Below are 22,077 nucleotides of genomic sequence, written 5' to 3'. Positions count from 1 at the left end.
GAGATGCTGAGATTCAGTGGCATCAGTTAGGAGAATCAGTGGCTCTTAACTGCTACCTAACACTTAGTGTGTGGCTGTGGGGGAGTCACTTGAATTTCATTTGCCTCATTTTCTTCAACTGTAAAATGGGAATAATAACCTTTACCTCCCAGGACTGCTGTGGAGATCCAATGAGATAATCTTTGTAAAGCACTCAGCAAATAACCTCTGGCTTCTACATAAACATTCTATATATAAATGTTCTACATCAAAGGTTCTATATAAATGTTTATTCCCTTCCTCCTCCCCCATCCCGTGTACTTGTGAAGGTGACTTTTTGGACCTGAGTTCTTTACACTTATTCCTATTTGACTTTATCTTAGTAGATTCAGCCAGTGGCTCACATTGTCAAGATGACTCTCCCACTCAGTAAGTTAGAGCCATCCCTCCCAGCCTGATGTCACTCACTAATTTGCTAAGCAAATTTCATGCTCCACATATTCCTGGGACTCCCCATGCTCTCAGCTGCCCTGGATCCTCTGATTCTCTAGATATTCAGAGGGAGGAGGACCATCTCTGAGGCTGAGGAGTGTCAAATGTGCTTGGTCAGCTTGATCGACTCCTCCCTGGGAACTCTGGGAAGCCAAGGCAGCTTTGATTTATACCGCTCAGCTTAGCTCTGCCAGCTCATCCACCTCTCTTGCCATTTGATTTAACTGTAATTGTTTGTGGGGGAAGAAAAACTAGGTGTGTGGGGAGGGGGATCTGTCTCAGAGACCCAGGTATCCTGGCTGTGGCCTCAAATAGCTAATTGCAGGAGGAGAATGACATTGGCCTGGGGGGAGACCCATACAGTCTTTCCAGAAAAAAACCACCTGATTCTCTGGGGGGAGGGGGGACCTTGGCATAAGTGGAGCCTGGGGTCACACCTTTCACAGAGAGGCCATGTCACAATACGATACCACAGGCCACACTTTCCATATAACACATCATACCACGTCAATCAACATATGCTGCCTGCCCTGTGCAATCTGTTATTACTTCATGTCACATGCCATCTTCCATAGATCAAATCACACGCCTCCACATCCTTTTAAAGTCCAAGAATAGGAATTAGGGAAAGGAAAAGGTGAAGACATCAGGTGAATGACACAGAGCATCTGAGTCAAACCCAGGGAGGACAGACCTCCCTACAGGGAGAAACTGGAGCCAGGCCATGGGGGTGTAATCAGGAGAATGAAGACCCCAGGGACCTTGCCCAGGACACTGGCATGGGGGAGGGCATGATTCCTCCTCAGGGGCTTCCCTCCCAGGTTTTGGGGGGGCAAACTCCCCTGGATTCTGTAGCATTAGCATTAGGGATCACCTAGGATCACCCTCCCCAAGTTCAAGTCACTGTGGTACATGCCCTTTGGGGCTTCCTCCCCTATCTCTGTTGGGAGCCCACATGAATTGCCTAGAGGATGGGCTGCCCCTTTCCCATTCATCCTGCCAGGGCTGCAGCAGCTGGTCAGACCATCCTCCATGCCCATGCCAACCTCCCTTCCTCCAATTCAAGTTCCCCTAGGAACATAATTCAGAGACATGCTGGAGCCAGCTCTCATAGGCTTGGGGGTGCTGATGGCTAGATTTTCAGTGTGAGTATTTACACCTTAGAAATTGGCAAGTGCTACAAAACAAGGCTTACTGTTTTTTTTTATTGTATTTATTTGTTTTTAGATTTCAACATTCATTTTCACAAAATTTTGAGTTCCAATTTTTCTCCCCATCTCTCCCCTCCCCACACCCCATGACACCTCGCATTCTGATTATGCCTTCCCTCAATGTGCCCTCCCTTCTATCATACCCTACCCTTCCCTTATCCCCATCTTCTCTCTTTCTTGTAGGGCAAGATAAATTTCTATACCCCATTACCTGTATTTCTTATTTCCCAGTTATATGCAATAATAATTCTCAACATTCATTTCTAATACTTTGAATTCCAACTTCTATCCCCCCCTCCCTCCCCACCCATCCCCAATGAGAAGGCAAGCAATTCAATATAGGCCATACATGTGTTGTTTTGCAAAAGACTTCCATAATAGTCATGTTGTATAAGACTAACTATATTGCCCTCTATCCTAAGGGTTTATTGTTTTAATGGTTATCTATACTTAAGAAAAGACAGAGAAAGCATTAATAATGCAGGTTAAACTTAACCATATGTAAGTATAACTTTTTTTCCCCCCAGAGAGTTAACTACTAAACACTGTTGTTAATACTGCAAGTCATAGCTTGGATCATAATAAAGAAAAAGATCATTTGAAGAAAGTGTGGAAGAGACTGGGGATGGGGGTGAGGCATGATAATCTGTCCTCAAGTAATTGAGGCTCCTGGTCATGAGAACTGGTTGCTCTGTGGACTGCCTCCAGTCCCCTCCCCAGATCATCAGGCAGGCATAATGTCCCAAAACAAGTGTCCCCACAGGCAAATACCCCCCATCCTCTGTGGGAATTTGTCCTGGGCCCTAATTCTTTTTTTTTTTAAATTATTTATTTATTTAACTTTTAACATTCATTTTCACAAAATTTTGGGTTCCACATTTTCTCCCCTTTTGTCCCCTCCCCCCACCCCAAAACACCGAGCATTCTGATTGCCCCTATCACCAATCTGCTCTCTCTTCTATCATCCCTCTCTGCCCTTGTCTCCATCTTCTCTTTTGTCCTGTAGGGCCAAATAACTTTCTATACCCCTTTACCTGTATTTCTTATTTCCTAGTGGCAAGAACAGTACTCGACAGTTGTTCCTAATACTTTGAGTTCCAACTTCTTTACCTCCCTCCCTCCCCACCCCTTCCCTTTGGAAGGCAAACAATTCAATATAGGCCAAATCTGTGTAGTTTTGCAAATGACTTCCAAAATAGTCGTGTTGTAAAAGACTAACTATATTTCCCTCCATCCTATCCTGTCCCCCATTACTTCTATTCTGTCTTTTGATCCTGTCCCTCCCCATGAGTGACGACCTCAGATTGCTCCCTCCTCCCCATGCCCTCCCTTCCATCATCCCCCCCACCCTGCTTATCCCCTTCTCCCCTACTTTCCTGTATTGTAAGATAGGTTTTCATACCAAAATGAGTGTGCATTTTATTCCTTCCTTTAGTGGAATGTGATGAGAGTAAACTTCATGTTTTTCTCTCACTTCCCCTCTTTATCCCTCCACTAATGAGTCTTTTGCTTGCCTCTTTTATGAGAGATAATTTGCCCCATTCCATTTCTCCCTTTCTCCTCCCAACATATTTCTCTCTCACTGCTTGATTTCATTTTTTTAAGATATGATCCCATCCTCTTCAAAGCATTCTGTGCACTCTGTCTCTATGTGTGTGTGCGTATGCATGTGTGTGTGTGTAATACCATCCAGTACCCAGATACTGAATAGTTTCAAGAGTTACAAATATTGTCTTTCCACATAGGAATGTAAACAGTTCATCTTTTGTAAGTCTCTTATGACTTCTCTTTGCTGTTCACCTTTTCATGCTTCTCTTCATTCTTGTGTTTGAAAGTCAAATTTTCTTTTCAGCTCTGGTCTTTTCATCAAGAATGCTTGAAAGTCCTCTATTTCATTGAAAGACCAATTTTTCCCCTGAAGTATTATACTCAGTTTTGCTGGGTAGGTGATTCTTGGTTTTAGTCCTAGTTCCTTTGACTTCTGGAATATCCTATTCCACACCCTTCGATCCCTTAATGTGGAAGCTGCTAGATCTTGTGTTATCCTGATTGTACTTCCACAATACTTGAATTGTTTCTTTCTAGCTGCTTGCAATATTTTCTCCTTGACCTGGGAACTCTGAAATTTGGCCACAATGTTCCTAGGAGTTTCTCTTTTTGGATCTCTTTCAGGTGGTGATCTGTGGATTGCTTGAATACTTATTTTGCCCTCTGGTTCTAGAATCTCAGGGGAGTTTTCCTTGATAATTTCATGAAAGATGATGTCTAGGCTCTTTTTTTGATCATGGCTTTCAGGTAGTCCCATAATTTTTAAATTGTCTCTCTTGGATCTATTTTCCAGGTCAGTTGTTTTTCCAATGAGATATTTCACATTATCTTCCATTTTTTCATTCTTTTGGTTTTGTTTTGTGATTTCTTGGTTTCTCATAAAGTCATTAGCCTCCATCTGTTCCATTCTAATTTTGAAAGAACTATTTTCTTCAGTGAGCTTTTGAATCTCCTTTTCCATTTAGCTAATTCTGCTTTTGAAAGCATTCTTCTCCTCATTGGCTTTTTGAACCTCTTTTGCCAATTGAGTTAGCCTATTTTTCAGGGTGTTATTTTCTTCAGCATTTTTTTGGGTCTCCTTTAGCAGGGTGTTTAATTGTTTTTCATGCTTTGCTTGCATGTCTCTCATTTCTCTTCCCAGTTTTTCCTCCACCTCTCTAACTTGATTTTCAAAATCCTTTTTTGAGCTCTTCCATGGCCTGAGCCCATTGAGTGGGCTGGGATACAGAAGCCTTGACTTCTGTGTCTTTGCCTGATGGTAAGTATTGTTCTTCCTTATCAGAAAGGAAGGGAGGAAATACCTGTTCACCAAGAAAGTAACCTTCTATAGTCTTATTCTTTTTCCCCTTTCTGGGCATTTTCCCAGCCAGTGACTTGACTTCTGAATATTCTCTTCACACCCACTTCACCTGCCTCGGGATCCTCCCAGCCAGCAGTTGGGGTCTGAGATTCAAATGCTGCTTCCCAGCCTCAGGGCTTTGGGCGGGGGCAGGGCTGCTATTCAGTGTGAGATCAAGTTCAGGTGCTCAGGTGGGGGCAGGGCCACCTCTCGGGCTCAGTTCCCTCAGGGGGTTTATGCAGAGACCTTTAACAATGGATCCGGGCTCCTGCCTGCTTGGGGAGCCCCAGTCTGCTCCCAGCTCCACTGCTGCCTCCCGAGGGGGCCTGAGTTATGGGGGCACCCCACTCCCCTCTTGACCCACCAAAGAGACCCTCTCACCGACCCTTGTCACATGTGGGTGGAGGGACCCGCTCGGCACTGGAGATTCTGTCCCAAAGCCTGCTTGGATCCGCTCCTCTCGGTGCCCCGCGGCCAAGCCAGGGCTGGGCTCCGGGTCCGCAGAGCGAGGACCTTTTGCGAGAGGTTTTCAGGCTCTCTGGAACAGAAATCTCACCCGTTCATTGTTCTGTGGCTTCTGCTGCTTCAGAATTTGTTGGAAGCTCTTTTTTACAGATATTTTATGGGCGGTGGGTTCGGAGCTAGCGTATGTGTGTCTATCCACTCTGCCATCTTGGCTCCGCCCCCTGGGCCCTAATTCTTGAGGCAAAGTTTACAGAAGAGACAAAACTCTTAACAGTGGGTGGAGTCTTTCCACAGAATAAGCAGGATCTGTGACTTTGTTAAAGACTGACTTCTTAGGAAAGGTGTGTGTTGGTGAATGGATATTCATGATAACATGGGAGAAGAAAAATTCATTCATGCCCACAGTCATGTAAATTTCATCATTTCAGAGTTATAAGGAATCCTAGAATACATCTAATCTAAACTCTCTCCATTTTACAGATGAGGAAACTGAGACCTAGAGAGGCAATTATCCAAGATCTTGCAGGTAACAGTTAACAGAACCAGAACTGAAAGCCAGGGCCTATTGACCCATGATCAAACACTCTTCCATTATATCAGGAAATATTTGGGGTCCAATTGGAGCTGAGGACAGTGGAGTTTCGTGCTCTGTCTGCCAGAGGTGATGAGGGCTGAATTTTTGAGCTAGCTGTGAATCAGTCACCCTGAGGACCAGGCTGCTGCTGAGTGTGCCAGGGTATTGTTAGGGGGCATTCCTTTATGTATGGTATCCTCTCCTTTTTGCCTCAGTTGTGGGTGCCTTTCCTCCTTCACCTTCTTTTCAGCTAATTCCTCAACTTCCATCTGCATGATTTCTGAAAATTCCCTTATCTGATCACATTCTTGTCATCCCATCTCTCCCTCTGCCTTACAACCCCAAAACTATGTTCTTCATGATCTCCAATTCCTTGATCCCCTCAGTTCTCTCCCAGGCCATCACCCCCACACTAGCTACACTCTGTTCCCTTTCCCCCCTTGACCTCTTGGTAAACTAGATCAACAACACTCACCTCTCCAGTCCCATTACTACTTATCTTATCACTGATCTACCCTGCCAAGCATCAGCTTTGGATCACTCCCAGCATCCAGTGTCTTCTCTTCTACTCTTGTGATGTAGAATGAATTTGGAGAAAACCACGAAACCCTGCTGATTGGGTCCACTACAAACTTGAGTTATATAATCTCCACTGGGCTCTCACTGAAGCGAGGCAATTCTTTCACACTTCCTTAAAATTGGCTTACTGTTCCACTTACCACAGCCTCTTTCATCCTTTCTCAAACTTCCTATTGTCTCTCCTCCCTCCACCCTTCTCAGCAGAGAACCTGGCCTCAAGTTTCCCTCTTTTCTCCTTTTCCTCATGTCCTATCACTCAGATACTTTCCTCACAATCTCCTCTTTTACGCCTGTCTCATATGATGAGGTAGCACTTCTCCTTGGCAAAGCCAATCCCTCTACCTGCACAAATGATACTCCATTCCATCTTGTCTTCTTCAACAGATTCCCCTCTTTGCCACCTTTACTCTCGGTAATCTCTAGTGTCTCTTTGTTTACTGATTACTTCCCTGCTGCCTGGGGAAAAAAAGCCCCCAACTTCCCCATCATCAAAAGAACCCTTCCCTTGATCCATCTATCCTCTTCACTGTCATCCCATAACTTTCCTCCCTTCTGTGGCTAAACTCCTTGAGAAGCCCCTTATAACAGGGGTCTCCATATCCTATCTTCTCTGTCTCTTAGAAACATTCTACAATTTTGCTTTTAACCTCATCATTTACCCCCAAAATGTTCCTTGAAAGTCACCAATGAAGGGTCTGAGCTCAGGTTTGGGCTTAGGTCTTTCTGAGTCCAGGTCCAGCACTCTGTCCTCTATGTCATCAGCTGCCTCTAGGTTCTTTCTAATACTGGATGGAGGTACACGCTATTTGGTTGAGGAGAAGAACTAGTTATTTCCTCCTGTCTGCTCCCCATCCTCTTTTTGGTGGTTCCATTTGCTCTGAGGACCTTGATTTAGATGTTACTTTTTATTCAGTTAGCACCTTCAACGTTACTCCTCAGGGGGATGAATTTCCTTTCAAACCTGCCAATGGGAAGGAAGAATGGGAATGGGGAAACGAGAGGAAACCTAAGGAAAATGCTTCAAAAAGATTGCATCAGTCCTTTTCAACTCTTCCCCCATCAGGACCACCTCAAGTTGGTTGGATCTGTGTGACTGGTCCAGAGGACTGTGTTCTCTTTGCTTTGGAGAAGCTATAAATATATGTCAAGAAATTTTCCTTTGCTGCTCTGAAAAAAAAAGCCACCAATGACCTTCTAATGACCAAATCTCATGGTCTTTTCTCAATCCTCATCCTTCTTGACCTCCCTACAGCCTCTGATACTGACAGTCACCCTGTTCATTCTAACTTCATGACCCTACCTTCTCCTGGTTCTCCTCCTGTCCATCTCACTGGTCCTTCTCAGTCTCCTTTGCTGGATCTTCAGCCAGGTCATATCCAATAATTGTGCTCTATCTTGGGTTCTCTTCTATTCTCCTTCAAGATATGATTTTATTTGCTCAACTCACCAGCACCCATGTTTTTAGTTGTCGTATCTATAGCAATAGTCACTTATCTAGCTCTAACTTCCAACCTCCTGACTCTCATCTCCAACTGTCTATCAGACACATCAAAATGGATGTCTCATAGACATCTTCAACTCCACACATCTCACACTAAGCTTATTATCTTTTCCCCTAAGTCCCATTCTCCTTCCAAATTTTCTTATTTGTCAAGGGCACCACTATTCTCCTAGTCACCCAGGCTCACATCCTTAACACTTCACTATCTCTCACCTCCCCATATGGTATCTGTTGCCAAACCTATTGATTTCACCTTCGTGGAATTTCTTGCATATGCCCCTTTCTTCCCTCTGGTCCTGCCACCCCTCTCCCATGCAGATTCTCATCATCTCACACCTGGACTATTGCAACAGCTGTTAGGGTGGGGGCTGCCTTCATTAGGCCTCTCCCTACACTTGTCCATTCTCTGTTCAGCCATCAATATTACTTTCCTAAAGCATAGGTCTGACTGTTACTTACTCCCCTTACTCAATAAATTCCAAAGGCTTCTTATCACCTCGAGGATCAAACAGAAAATTCTCTGATGTTCAGACTCCTTCATTGCCAGGCCTAGAGGCCTGTGTGGGCTACCCGAGTCTTCTTACCTCACCTCCGAGGTCTTCGGTTGGCCAAAACCGGATGCTCATATGAGAGAAAGGACGTTCCAGAGTCGAACAAGGGTTGAGCTTTATTTCAGGGTCTAGGTTACAAGTGTAGGGGGATCTTCCTTAGGAGGAAGAGGGGGAGATTTCCTAAGGAGGCTAAAATCTTAAGGGATTGGAAGTAGAAGTACAAGCGGGGAGAGAGGGGGAGGGGAGAGAGGAAAGAAGAGGAGCGGAGCCTACTGTCCTCTTGGCTCCTCACGTGCTAAGAGAGCTTTCAGGCTTCCTCAATCCTACTTAACCTTCAGCCACACAGTTTGCATCTGAATACCATGCTGTTAGATAACAATAGTGTGCCCAGATCCAGGACGACCTCGAGGGCAGGGAGACTCCACCCATCATGTATCTCCCGGGGAGAGGTGGAAATACCCGAGCTAGCCGAGCTAGCTCAGTCTGACCTTCTCGAATCCCCGCTGTTCATGGAGGGCCTCGTAAGACTCTAAGATTTAGAAGTCCCACTTTTACCCGCCCGAGACCGTCCACACGGATTTGAACTTCCAATCCCAACACTTCATTACTTACCCTCTTCAGATTTTCAGTCTTACCCTCCCTCTCCCATCACATACTGTGAGAGTCAATGATACTGAATGTTCCTTAACGTTCCTTGAACAAGACTCTCTATCCAATGACTGGGCATTTCCCCTGGCTGACCTCAGACCTGGAATACTCTCCCTCCTCATCTCTGCCTCTTGACTTCCTGCAAGTCCCAGGTAAAATCCTATTTTCTACAGGACAATTCCTCTTAATTCAAGGGTCTTCCCTTCCCTGCTTATCTCCTGTTTACTCTGCCTATAGCTTGCTGTACAGCAATATGTGGTCTCTTCCAATAGACTGTGAACTTCTTAAGAGCAGGGAATGGTGGCTTTTCTATTGTTTGTTTTTTGTTTCTCTTTGTTTCCCCAGGACTTAGTATGGTGCCTGACTACTCGTTGACTGACTTGTTGACCATTCCCTGCTCTCTGCTAAATCTAAATGTGAGCTGGGGAGCCACTGGATGGGACAACACGGACAGGACTCACCCTGTGGGGTCATTCTTCTACATAGCTCCCATAGCAAAGGCTACAGGAACCTCAGAACTGACCTGGGGCCTAGGTGACCAGGTCTGGTACCAATCACTGGGAAATGTGGCCAAAGGAGGAAGGTGCTAGATATTTCAGGGCCTAGTAAGTCTTTCTGGCATTCAGTCAGCTATGGTCATGTGGGATAGGAAGTATGTGATCGTCCTCATCCCTGCTCTAATGTAGGTGCCTGAGAAGGTGGTGGGAACCAGACTTGGAACAGAAAATTCCCAGGAACTTAACTTGTAGTTCTACTTTTAAAAAAGACTAGCAGCTAGGTGGTATAGTAGATAGGACACCATCCTGGAGACAGGAGGACCTGAGTTCAAATCATGCCTTAGATGCTTGTTAGCTATATAACCCTATGAAAGTCACTTAACCTCAATTGTCTCAAAAACATTTTTTTGAAAGAAAGAAAAGATTAATCAATTGACTTTTATTAAGTCTTGTTCTTGTGGCAGGCACTGTGCTGGGTACTGTGAACAAAAAGATTCAAGTGGCATTAGTCCCTGACCTTAACAAGCTTACAGGAGAGTTGTTACATTCTAACAACATCTGTAAGTATTTACAAAATACACACAAAGTAATCTTGGAGTAGAGGAGGGAGAAAAGACAATAACAGTGTGTGTGTGTGTGTGTGTGTGTGTGTGTGTGTGTGTGTGTGTGTGTGTGTGTGTGTGTGTGTGTGTGTGTGGAGGGGAGGGCGGAGACCAGAGAGATCTGCAGAAAGTGTCTCTCTGCCTTAGAGGGACAGGTAGTACCTATTTGGAATCTATTTGAATCCTGGTTCTGTCACCTGTTACTGCTGCTGACTCACTGTGTGACGTGGGACATGTCACAGCGACATTTGGACACTTCCTCTCTCTGGTTCTCAGTTTCCTCCTCCGTAGAATGGGGAGAGGGGGAATTTGAACTTAATGGTCTCTTCCAGGTCCAAATCCAGAATCGATGATTTCTAGCCTCTCTGTTGGCAGGAATAAAATGAGGCAGCTGGAGGGGAGGGTGGAATCCTAGGTAGGGTACGGACTGCAGTAGAGGGACACTGCTTCCCCTATTCATTTCCATAGCTGCCAAGGACTTCTGCGGAGGGGAGATGAAGCCTGACATGTGGAACTTGCTCCCCTTGGCCAGCAGGGCCACCAGCTCCACTGATGCAGAGCCTAGCCCAAACTTTCCTCGGCAGGCTCAGTTTCCTTTGACCAGTCCAGCCCAACCAGGGACACCCTTTCCATCCCTCTTCTTTGCCATTCTTGGCTCAGCTGACATTATCAGAGAGGCCCCACTTTCAGAAAACCTGACAGACTCACAGCGGAGTCTGATGAACTGGGCAGACGTGAGGTCAGGGGACAGAGTGGCCGAATGGCTAAACGATGGGCAGATGGGGGGAACCTCTTGTCCTGTGATGTTTCTCCCTTAATTTTCTCTGACTCAGATGCAATTTGAGGAGAAGGAGGAAGATGATGGTGATGGTGACAATGGTGATAGTACAGTTAGACCTCACTTCAGGAACTTTACGGATCAGAGACATTCAATTAAACAAATGTGTATTTGTTTGCAACATGTTGTCATTCTTGCCGTACGACTAGCTACAAAGTCACTTGACTTCTCTGAGATTTCATCTGTAAAAAAAAAAAAGGATGAAAGAGTTGACAATTGTTTATTAAGCACCTACTATGTGCTGGGCACCATGCTAGGCACTGAGGATACAAAGAAAGACGAAAGAATCTTCAAGGAGCTTATAGTATAATGGAGGAGATCATATATGAATAACTGTATATATATAATATAGATATTATATATAACAATATATTAAATAAAGAAAAAATTTATATTTTAATATTCAATTAAATATTTAAATAAAAACACATTCGAATAAATAAATGAACATTAAATAAATCAAGAGCCAATTTACCTTGGATGTAATTGGTTATCACATTCAAGATACGGTTTTGAGTTCTGGGGTTGAAAAGACAAAAACAAAACCGTTTCTGTTCATTAAAGTGGGACTTAACCCTAGGTCTTCTGGATTCTTACTCTCTGTCCTTAGTAATTAGTGCAGTTCCTGGCACATAGTAGGCACTTAGTGAATGCTCATTGGTTGACTAACTGGCTGACTTTTCACTCACCACAGTGTTTCTCTGGCAGGGATGTCAATAGATCCTCTAATCACTTTGGAGAGATAAGTGTTATTACCACTTAACCATTTTACCATGGACTCTCAGAGAGGTTAGGTGATTTATCCTGGGTCACACAGCTAGTTACTATCTGAGGTAGCACTTGAAGTCAGGTCTTCTTAGATGGGTAGAGCCCAAATCCAAGGCTCTATTCACTCTACCACACTGTTCCTCCATGACCCTGTGAACTTTTCACACATACACAAACACAGGTATCAAACAACCCCAAAGATATGAAGGTACACACAAAGATCGACATGCAGTCACCTGAACCCAGACACGCCTCCACTCACTGACTCTTATATGCTCCTTACGTAACACTATCGTCAATGTGTCCTGTGATAGGAGGAGTTGAGAAAGAGAAAGGACAGTTTTGGGATTTTTCCTGGGTGGCTTGGCAGGTGGGTGGGGTGTCCTGGAGGAGGAGGAGAAGAGAGAGAGATGTCTGAGATTTCCACATTCACACAGGGAGGGGAAGGAGAGAGGAGAAAAGAATGCCAATGGCTAGGAGTGGAGGAGGAAGGAGAATTCCCAGGAGATTAGTGGTCCTAATCAAGAGGAGTGGGCTGAGCTTCCCCAGTAGCCCCAAGGGGAAAGGGCAGCATTTGAGAGTCTCACCAGGAGGGGATGAGGACTTGGGATGTTCTGGGCCACTTCTAGATGGAAATTCTTTCAGGCTTCCTAGACAATTTTGTGAGAAGACAGGTGATCTGGGCACTGGTTCTCCAAAGACTTCTCCCATAATTTGGTGGCCTGTTCATGTCCCTGTCCTGGATAGAGGACTAGGCAGTTAGTTGACCCAGTGGATAGAGATCTAGATCTTGAGTCAGGAAGATCTGAGTTCAAATCCTACCTCAGAAATTTACTAGTTATAGGATTCTGGACAAGTCACTTAACCTCTCTGCCTCAGTTTCCTCATTTATAAAATGAAAATGAAGGGGTTGGACTCAGTGACCTCTAAGGTGTACTCCTGGAGTAGCCATCATGAAGTTACAGTACCTTTCAATGACATGTTTATGAATTGTGTTGTGAATTACTGGTGGGTACCTCCTTTAGCTTCTCAGGCTGTGACAGGAGGGGCTGAGCACCACAGAGATATGGGGCAAGGGTGGGGATCATCTATGCACTGGATTGGCCCAATCTGGTTGTGATTGTTGGACTGTATGTGTTCAGTTGTGTCTGTCTACATGAGTCTGGCTGTGAGCCTAACAGGTGAGCTTGGGGTGCTGGCCATGTAAGCCAGGTGATGGAGAATGGAGAATGGCTCAGTGTATTTGTGTCAACAACCCACATTTGTGTGACCTTGTGTGTTTGGTGTTGCGTCAGAGCGCGTATAAGGTGTATGGATCTGATTGTATCATCTGGCCCTGTTGGTCTGATGAGGGTTCTGTGTTCATCCCCCTGGGAGTCTGATTTGTTCTCTCAGTTTGTGGGGTTGGCTGTTTGTCTGGCTGTGAGAACCTGGCTGGCATGCCTTTCTCTTTGTGTCCCTGGCTGTGGAAGCCTCATTTGGTCGTCAGATCCTCTTTTCTGTCTCTAAGAGTCTGACTCCATGAATCTGATTCTATTTATTTAGTTGCATGTTAGACCGACTGTCCATGTCTGACTGTGCATGATGGTAGTGTTTGCATGTGTCTGTGTGAGTCAGTCTGGCTGCATTCCAAAGTCAGCAGTAACAGATTTTGTAATCATTCCTGGTTTCATAGTATCCAAACATCCTCCCCCTTGCCTATTGCAAGAAATTCAGTGCCTGGCACACAGTAGGAGCTTAATACATGCTTGTTTGATAGTACTGAATTGAATCTGAGAATTGGTAGAATCCCAGGATCTCAGCATAGGAGGTGACCTCATGGCCAAGTAGCCCATCTCATGGCTGATGAGCATTGCCCTCCATAATATCCTTGAGTGAGTGGTCAGCCAGCCTCTACTTGTCCAGCTCATAGGGCAACGCCCATTCCCTATAGAGGCGGCCCATTTTAGTGGCTCAAGCTTTTCCTGCCATTGAACTTCCTCTCCATAACATCTACTCATTGTGTCTAGCTCCCTGTTGTATAGAAATGGAATAAAGAAAAAGAATTTTTATTAAGTACTTACTATGTGTCAGGCAGTATGCTAAACACTTTTACAAATATGACCTCATTTGATCCTTTCAACAGTCCTGGGAGGTAGGTGCTTCTATTATTTCCATCTTTTAGATGAGGAAACTGAAGCAGACAGAAGTTAAGTCACTTGCCAGGGTCACATTTGAACTCAGGACTTCCTGACTCCAGGTCTGAAGCTTTATTTTAAAAAACGTCTGGTTTCTCTGATTTAGTTTTTCCTTTTCTATTTAATAGACAGATGGCTTCTTCAACCTAGTCATTAAAAAGTTTATGTCATTTATTTAGGGTCTGGAATAACTCTTGGAGGGGCCATCATGAAGTTATTGTAAACTTTCAATTATGTGTTTACCCACCTTGTGGATTATCAGCAGGCTCTTCCTTCAGCTTCCCAGGCTGTGAAAGGAGGGGCTGGGCACTGAACTGAGAGTAGGTGGGGGTGGCGGTCATCTGTGCGCTGGATTGGCCCCATCGGGTTGTGTTTGTTGGACTGAATGTGTGTTCAGCTGTGCTGTGCTGCTTACTCCATCAGCTGAACTGTGTTTGTCTGAATGTGAGTCGGATGGGTGTGTCTTAGTGCATTGTCCTGTGTGAGCCAGGTTCCAGATGGCTGTTTCTCTGTACTAAGGGCAGGGCATGTTGTCCCTTCCTCCTTCCTTCTCCCTTTTCTGGTCTCCCTTCTTCCTTTCTTTGCTCCCCTTCCCCAATCTAGAACTTCTCTGCAGGCTAGAGCCTTCCCCTTCCCCATCTGAATGGTGCCTGTGACATCAGGGGTTTAAAATCAGACTGGCCTGAGTGGGGAGGAGGTATTCCTCCTTTTCCTATAAAACATCCAGAGGAGCTTTGATTCCCAAGGAAATGAGCAGCCTGGAAACATGGACCCAGGAGTCCTAGAGAGAACCTGGTGGAACCCTGGCCCACGTCCTAGGAGCATCTTCCCTGGATATTATCGAGGATTCCTTTCTTCTGCTACTGCCTAAAGATCACTGACAGCTTGGACTGCATCACTTTTCCATCTCCACTAGAGGCAGTTAGATATGCAGTAGATAGAGCACTGGATCTGGGGTCAGGAAGATCTGAGTTCGAATCCAGCCTTACTAGCTTTAGGACCCTGGGCTCATCATTTAATTTCTGCCTGCCTCAGTTTCCTTGACTGTAAAATGGAGCTAAGAACACCTACTTCCCAGGGTTGTTGTATGGATCAAATGAGATGATATTTGTAAAGTGCACATAGTATTGGTACAGATATTTATAAAACATGTAGGTGCTTACTAAATACTTGTTTCCTTCTTTCTTTTCATCCTGCTTTAGAGGCATCAGTCCTAATCACAAGATGAAGCAGTGATGGGCTGCTCTCTGTAAGTTTCTGCCAGTCCTGGATGTTTTCTTTTTGTGGAAGGGGCCCAAAATGGGGTGTCCTATACTATAGGTCTAGGTGATTGAAGAGCCCCCTCCCCAAAAAAAGACTGAAGAGGCCCCAGGGAGATGATGCTTAGCACAAGGTGGAAAGCTTGACTCTTTAGACTAAACCCTGAGATTTTTTTCTCCTTGCGGGTGTCATCCCCTTCCCTTCCCCTCCCAAATATATGGGTCAAGAAGATTAAATACATCCGTGGGGCATATGGGGCTCACAGGGGGAGGAAAGTTGTCTTCACTGTTCATGCACTGAGATGTGAGTTCTTTGCACTGTTTTTGATTAAGTTAAATAAAACCTAATAGATACAGTACTTACATAGGAACCAATGGCCCTTTTCCTATTTTTGTGGTGATACTGACCTAAATTCTGATTTTCCTAGTTGAAATCTTAGGTGGGGGCATTAGCCTTATTTACTTAGGGGGAAGCCCTTAAGGTTAAACTATGGCCCCTAAAGCTATTATACTGAGCATACCCTTTGACCCAGTGATAACACTACTAGCATTATTGAGTCAAGGATGTACTGGTTAATTAATGTTTAACAACCAGTTTGGGGTAGTGGTGGAATATATACAGAAAACACTTTTAAACTTAATCTACATTATTGTTCTCTCAACCATTTTCTTAAATCGAGACAGTCAACAAAACAATCAATCTAGCCTTGATCTGGGCAGCATTTGCCAATTTTCTATGTGCAAACACTCACAAGGAAGATTTAATAGTCAGCTCCTTGCCAGTTCAAACTGGCTCCAGAACACCATTTCCTAAACCAGCAAAGAGATCAAAGAAACAGACAAAAGACTCATATCTACAAATATATTTACAGCAGCTCTTTTTTAAAATGGTGGCAAAGAACTAGAAACAAAGAGGGTGCTCATCAACTGGGACATGACCGAACAAGTTATGGTATATGAATGTAATGGAATACTATCTCACTCTAAGAAAAGATGAAGAGGATGGGTTTAGAGAAACCTGGGAAGATTCGTATGAACAGATGCAGAACGAAGGGAGCAGAACCAGAAATATTACCTAATAGCAACAATGCTGCAAAATTGGACAACTTTGAAAGACTTAACTACAAAGACCATGAGTCCAGAGGACTGATGATGAATTTTGCTACTCACCTCCTGACAGAGAAATGATGGATCCCAAAGACAGAATAAGACAAACATTTTTATATATGCATAATGTGGAATTTATTTTGACTCTGCACATTACAAGGATTTTCTCTTTCTTTTCTTTTTCCAGTGGGATGGGGTAGAAGGAAAAGCAAATAAATGCTTGTTATTTGAAAGAAAATTCAATTTAAATAAAAAATACCTACCCTATGTAAAAACAGAACTTAGATTCCGGGCCATGGGTTATACCCACTTAACAGATGAACAGGTTAAAGTTCAAAATGATTATATGATTTGCCCATAGCCGCAGAGTAAACATCAGAGACAATATCTGATCCATTTAATAGGTCTTTCCTGACTCCAAACCTAGCCTTCTTAAAAAAAAAAGTTTTATTGATACTTAAAAAAAAACCATTGCTATAAATTCCCCATGATTTCCCCCTTCTCCCAATTGAACCTCCCTTATAAAGATACAGCTGAACAAAACAGACCAACGTACTGGCTGGCTTTGACAGTGTTGGCCTCATTTTGCACCCCTAGTCTACCATCCTTCTGTCCAGAGGAGATGGATGTGTTTCACCTCTATCTAGACTTTGGAAGCCAAGAGATTGGTCATTATAGTGATCAGTGTTCTAGTATCTTTCAATGGATTGTGGTCACTATGTAAACTGTCTTAGTTTTGTCACAAATAGAGTACTACAGTGTACTCACCCTAGCCACTCTTTACTACCAGCCCTCTGTAATGATAAGACTTTCCCCAGCTCTCAGGCCTCCTTCAGTGGTGGAGCCTTGCCTGGTAGCCAGTCATAGTGTCTAGATCATTCCCAGGGAGGGGGCAGGCTTCCCGAATAGCCAAGCCTTTTTCCCCAGTGTCCAGACCTCCTCTAGCATCCTAGGCCTCCCCCACCATCCAGGCCTCCCCCACTATCCAGGCCTCCTGAGTGGCCAGACTTCTACCCTAGAGTTCCAGCCTCCCTTATGTGTGGTGGACAGATTTCCCCTAGTGTCCAGACCCTCCCCCAGTGTCCAGACCTTCCCCAGTATCTAAGCCTCCCCCCAGGGCTCAGACCTATTATGCATTGACCAGGCCTCTCTCTGTGTCCAGGTCAGCCTGTTAGAAGAAGAGGGGCCTGAGCCATAGTCACCCCCACTTTGAACACAAGATGTTTGCAGCAGCTTCAGCTCCCTGCTGACCTCTGAGCAGGACTGTGAGAACTGAAAACAATTCTGAATGCCGGCTCTGCAGAGCAAGCCCTCATTTATAATGGCGCTATTCATTGATCCAGGAAAAAGCCCATCCAGGGGAAACATGGACTGGTTTTATGGGGATGGCTTTCGTAATGGGCTGTCATTAGAGCTGCATGAACATGCCAGCTGCATGACTGGGTGCTCAGCCTTGTTTTTCACCTGGAGGAACAGGAGAAAGAACGGAGTCCTGGGCTCTCCCTAACCCTGGACTCCTGTCCTGCCTGGGACCTGCTAGGGGACATGGGGAGACATTCCCAAACTCTCTGATCAGTGCCTGAGTAAATGGACCTTGGGGATTTCTCTCCTGAATGAGCAATAAGGGTCATCAAAGTTGTGCCGAAGTCACACAGGAAGTGAGTGGCCAAGTTGGCATTTGACTCAAGGTGCTTTGATGCTAAATTTAGCATAGTAAAAAGTCACCTCCTCAGCCCTTTGCTCATGTCAGGCCTGCCACCAGGAATGCCTTCTCCCCATGCATATCCACTTGTCAAAGCCCACAGGTCCCATAGGTCCCATATTAAATGTTATCTTTTCCTTTTACTTTGAGAGGCATCTTGGTGAAATGGGTGGGTCATTGAACACCTGGGAATGGCTGAGTTCAAAGGCTGTATAAAGGGTGTCCCCAAAGTCATAATGGGAGCTATATTATTAATATTTTTCTCCATCACTTTCTTAAATTTAGACAATTGACTGACCAACAGAACAAATCAAGCCTTGTTTGTAGACTTTGTCAATTTCTGAGCTATAAATTCTCACCCTGATAACAATTGGCTATCCTGATCAAGTAGGTGCCGGGATTCCCTTAGTAATAATTGTTAGTATTTATAATACCACTATACCAAGTGCCTGTTTCTTAAATATTATCTCATTTGATCCTCACAACAACTCTGGAAGATTAGATGTTAATAACAATAATCTTCAATTGACAGGTGGGGAAACAGAGACTCACAGAAGTTAAGTGACTTACCTGAGGCCACACAGTTAGCATGCATCTGAGGTTGGATTCGAACTCGGCTATTCCTGAGTCAAGGCCCAGTGAACCACCTAGCTTCCTGCTATATTACCTTATCTCCCTTTTGTTGTTTTAGTTGTCCTTTGTTTTCGAACAGGATCGTGGGCATCATGAGGGACATGAATTAGATTTAAGTGAGTCAGGGCTGCACAATGTTGTCAACCTCACTCTCCCAGAGTCATCCAAGTCCAGTGGCAGGACAAAAGTCAAGATGCCTAGTGATGGCTTGAGATGCAGTGCATGACCTTGGCATCTCTGATGCTTGATCAACCTCTAAGTGCTCCATAGCGCCTGCTTCAGCCACCTTCATGGCTGTGGGAACAAATTGTTCTCATCCGCCTATTCCACACGCTAGGGTGTAGACACCCTAACTCATCATTGGGTAACCCAGCTCCCCTTAGGTCTTGCTTGATTACTGGAGAAGAACTCGTGGGAGTGAGAGGTCAGTGATAGCTCTTTGGGAAAGAAGACTACTGCGTGTCATTAATGAGGGCAGTAGCACACAGGAGATGGTTGACTCTATCACCCCAGTGACAAGCAGCCAATTGTGACGTTTTAATCCTATGTTCTATTATCTTTCTATTCCTTTGAAGAAGATATCCCTAAGTTACAACGTGGATGTGCTTTCCTTTTGGACCTTAGAGAGAGAAGAACCTTAATGTGGATATGAGAAAAGTGAGATTTGGAGAGTTCTCCACAGTATGTTTCATGGCTGGGAGAGATAAGACCCAAAGTGAAGGCAGGTTGATGTGATATATGAGGATTCTTTTACATTTTACAAACTCTAGGCCCTAGAACATGCCCAAAGGAACGCAGGTCAAAGTAAAGGGGATGGGGAATCTTGGTGTTTGGTGATGTAAGGGCAGCTTCCTACTTAGCTGGGTCAAATTCTCTACATACCTTCAGAAATGGGGATGAACCCTGCCAGTGTCCTGAAGGTTCTTACATTCTCATCCATAGGTGTGGCCTAACATGGCCATTTTTATAGCAGGAAGGGATGAGAAGGAATCTGGAACAATGGAAAGAAGACCCATGGACTCAGGAGAGACTGAAGTTCAGGTCTGGCCCTGGATATGAACTGGCTGTGTGACCACAGATTAGAAAGATAGAGAGAACATTTATTAAGCACTTACTGTATGCTTTCAGGTAGTGTGTTAAGCACTGGAAATAGAAATACAAGTAAAACAGTGCCTGTCCTCACTGCTCCTACCAAAGTTAATTATCATCTCTTAATTGCCTGATCTAATTACCTTTTCTCCATCTTTCTCTGCAGCCTTTGATATAGATCACCCTCTTCTTTCTAGGTTCTTGTGACATGGCTTGCTCCTGGTTCTCCTCCTACCTCTCTGACCACTCCTTCTCTATCTCCTTTGCTGGATCCTCCCCCAGTGCTCTGTCCTGGGCCCTCTTCTTTTCTCTCTCTATACTACTTCACTGGGTGATCTGTGGACTGAATGACTGTGTGAATCCTGTCCCCACCTTTCTGCTGACTCCCAATTTCTTATCTCCAAATACTTATTAGGCATCTTGAACTGGATGTCCAGTAGATATGTCCAAAATTGAACTCATTATCTTTCTCCGAATTCCTTCCCATTTCTAAACATCCTCATTTCTGCTGAGGGCACTCCTGCCCTCTCAGTCAACCAGACTCACAGCCAAAGTGTCATCCTCAACTCCTCACTGTCTCTCACTCCCCAGATCAGAGCTGTGGCCAAGGTCTGTCGATTTTACCTTTGTAACATCTTTCATACACTCCCCCTTTTCTCCTCTGCCTCCCTTTAGTACAGACTCTCATAAGTGGATTACTATAATAGCTGCTGATGGGTCCTCCTGCACCCCCTCCCCCAAGTCCATCTTTCACTTAGCTATCAAAGTGATCTTCCTAACATGTAGGTCTGACCATATCATCCCCCTGTGAAGTAAACCCCAGTGTCTCCCTATTACCTCCAGAATCAAATGCAAAATTCTCTCTTTTTTTGCATTCAAAGCCTTTCATAACCTGCACCCTTCCTACTTTTTGAATATTCTTATCTTACACCCAACCACACAGTCTTCAAGCTATTTACACCAGCCACCATATTTCACAAACATCTCCCATACTGGCTGTCCCACATGCCTGGAACACTCTTCCTCCCCCTCTCCAGCTCCTGCCTTCCCTGGCTTCCCAAATTCCACCTTCTACAGGAAGCCTTTCCTGATCCCTCTCCATCCTAGGGCCTTCCCTGTTATTTCCAGTTTCTCCTAGGTGTATCTTGTTTGTATGTAGTTGTTCACATTTCATCCTCTCCACTAGACTATGAGCTTCTTGGGAATGGGGGAGTCTGTCCCCAGTGTTTAGCACAGTGCCTGGTTCATTTCGTTGTTGCTCAGTTGTTTTCAGTCGGGTCTGACTCTTTGTGATCCCATTTGGTTTTTTCTCGGCTAAGATACTGGAATGGTTTGCCCATTTCCTTCTCCAGCTCATTTTACAGATGAGGGTGCAGTGACTTGCCCAAGGTCATACAACTAGTAAGTATCTTGAGGCCAGATTTGAATTTGGGTCTTCCTGACCCCAGGCCCAGCATTCTATCCACCGTGCTACCTAGCTGTCCACCTGGCACATAGTAGGTGCTTAATAAACATTTGTTTGCTGACTAGCTAATGGCATTCTAATGGTTTGTCTAAAGACAACACAGAGGGGAGTTGGAGAGTGTGTGAGTGGGGGTGGGGGGAGGGAGAGGATGGCTGAGAAGTAGAGTGGAGTCCTGGTTCCAGATAAGATAAGATAAAAGCTCACCAATCAGAACCTGGGATGGTTCTAGAGGTAGAGTTCAAGATTCTGGTGCGAGAGAAGCGGGAGCATTGGCCAGAATAGAAGTGATATAGTTGGAGCTGGTGCCTTGAACATGAACATGGAGAAGTCATTTGATCTGTTGAAGTCTTAGCTTCCTCATCTGTAAAATGGGAATAACTGTTCCACCTGCCTCATGGGAGATGTTAGAAAGCTTCAACCTTAAAGCATCCTAGAGGTGCCAGCTGTTGTTATTACTATGAGCATTGCCATCTCATCCCCAACTGTTAGAATGGAAGCTCCCTGAGGGCAGGGGCCAGCTCTCAGTGGTCTCAGTAACTGTAGCAAATACCCAGAACTGCTGGTGCTCAGGAAGTGTCTGTTGACTAAAATAGAGAAATCATTTGTCTTGCCTGTGCAGCTGAACCTTGGAAACAAGGAAGGAAGAAAGGAAAAGAGGAGAAGGAGAGAGGGAGGGAAGGAGAGAGGGAGTGAAGAAAGAAGAAAGAAAGAAAAGGAGGGAAGGAGAGAGGAAGGAACAAAGGAGGAAAGAAGGAGGGAGGGAAAAAAAGAAACAAAGAAAGGAAAGAACGAAAAAAGAAAGGAAGGAAAGAAAGAAGGAAGGAAGGAAGGAAGGAAAGAAGGAAGGAAGGAAGGAAAGAAGGAAGGAGGAAAGAAAGAGGTATGGTTGTCCTTCCTTTGCAAAGAGGACCCAAATGACATCACCATGTTGGGGTCAAGGTACAGTGTGTCCAACTGCGACTGATCAGTACAAGCTCGGAAGGCTCTACCACAGGTTGGGTACAAATAGTCCAAGTGAACATTTGGGGCAGAGTCTCTAAATCTGTGTATCTT

The sequence above is a fragment of the Notamacropus eugenii genome, chromosome 5 (genome assembly GCF_028372415.1).
Source record: "Notamacropus eugenii isolate mMacEug1 chromosome 5, mMacEug1.pri_v2, whole genome shotgun sequence".
NCBI classification, from domain to species: Eukaryota; Metazoa; Chordata; class Mammalia; order Diprotodontia; family Macropodidae; genus Notamacropus; species Notamacropus eugenii.
Note: the sequence above shows the minus strand (reverse complement) of the source record.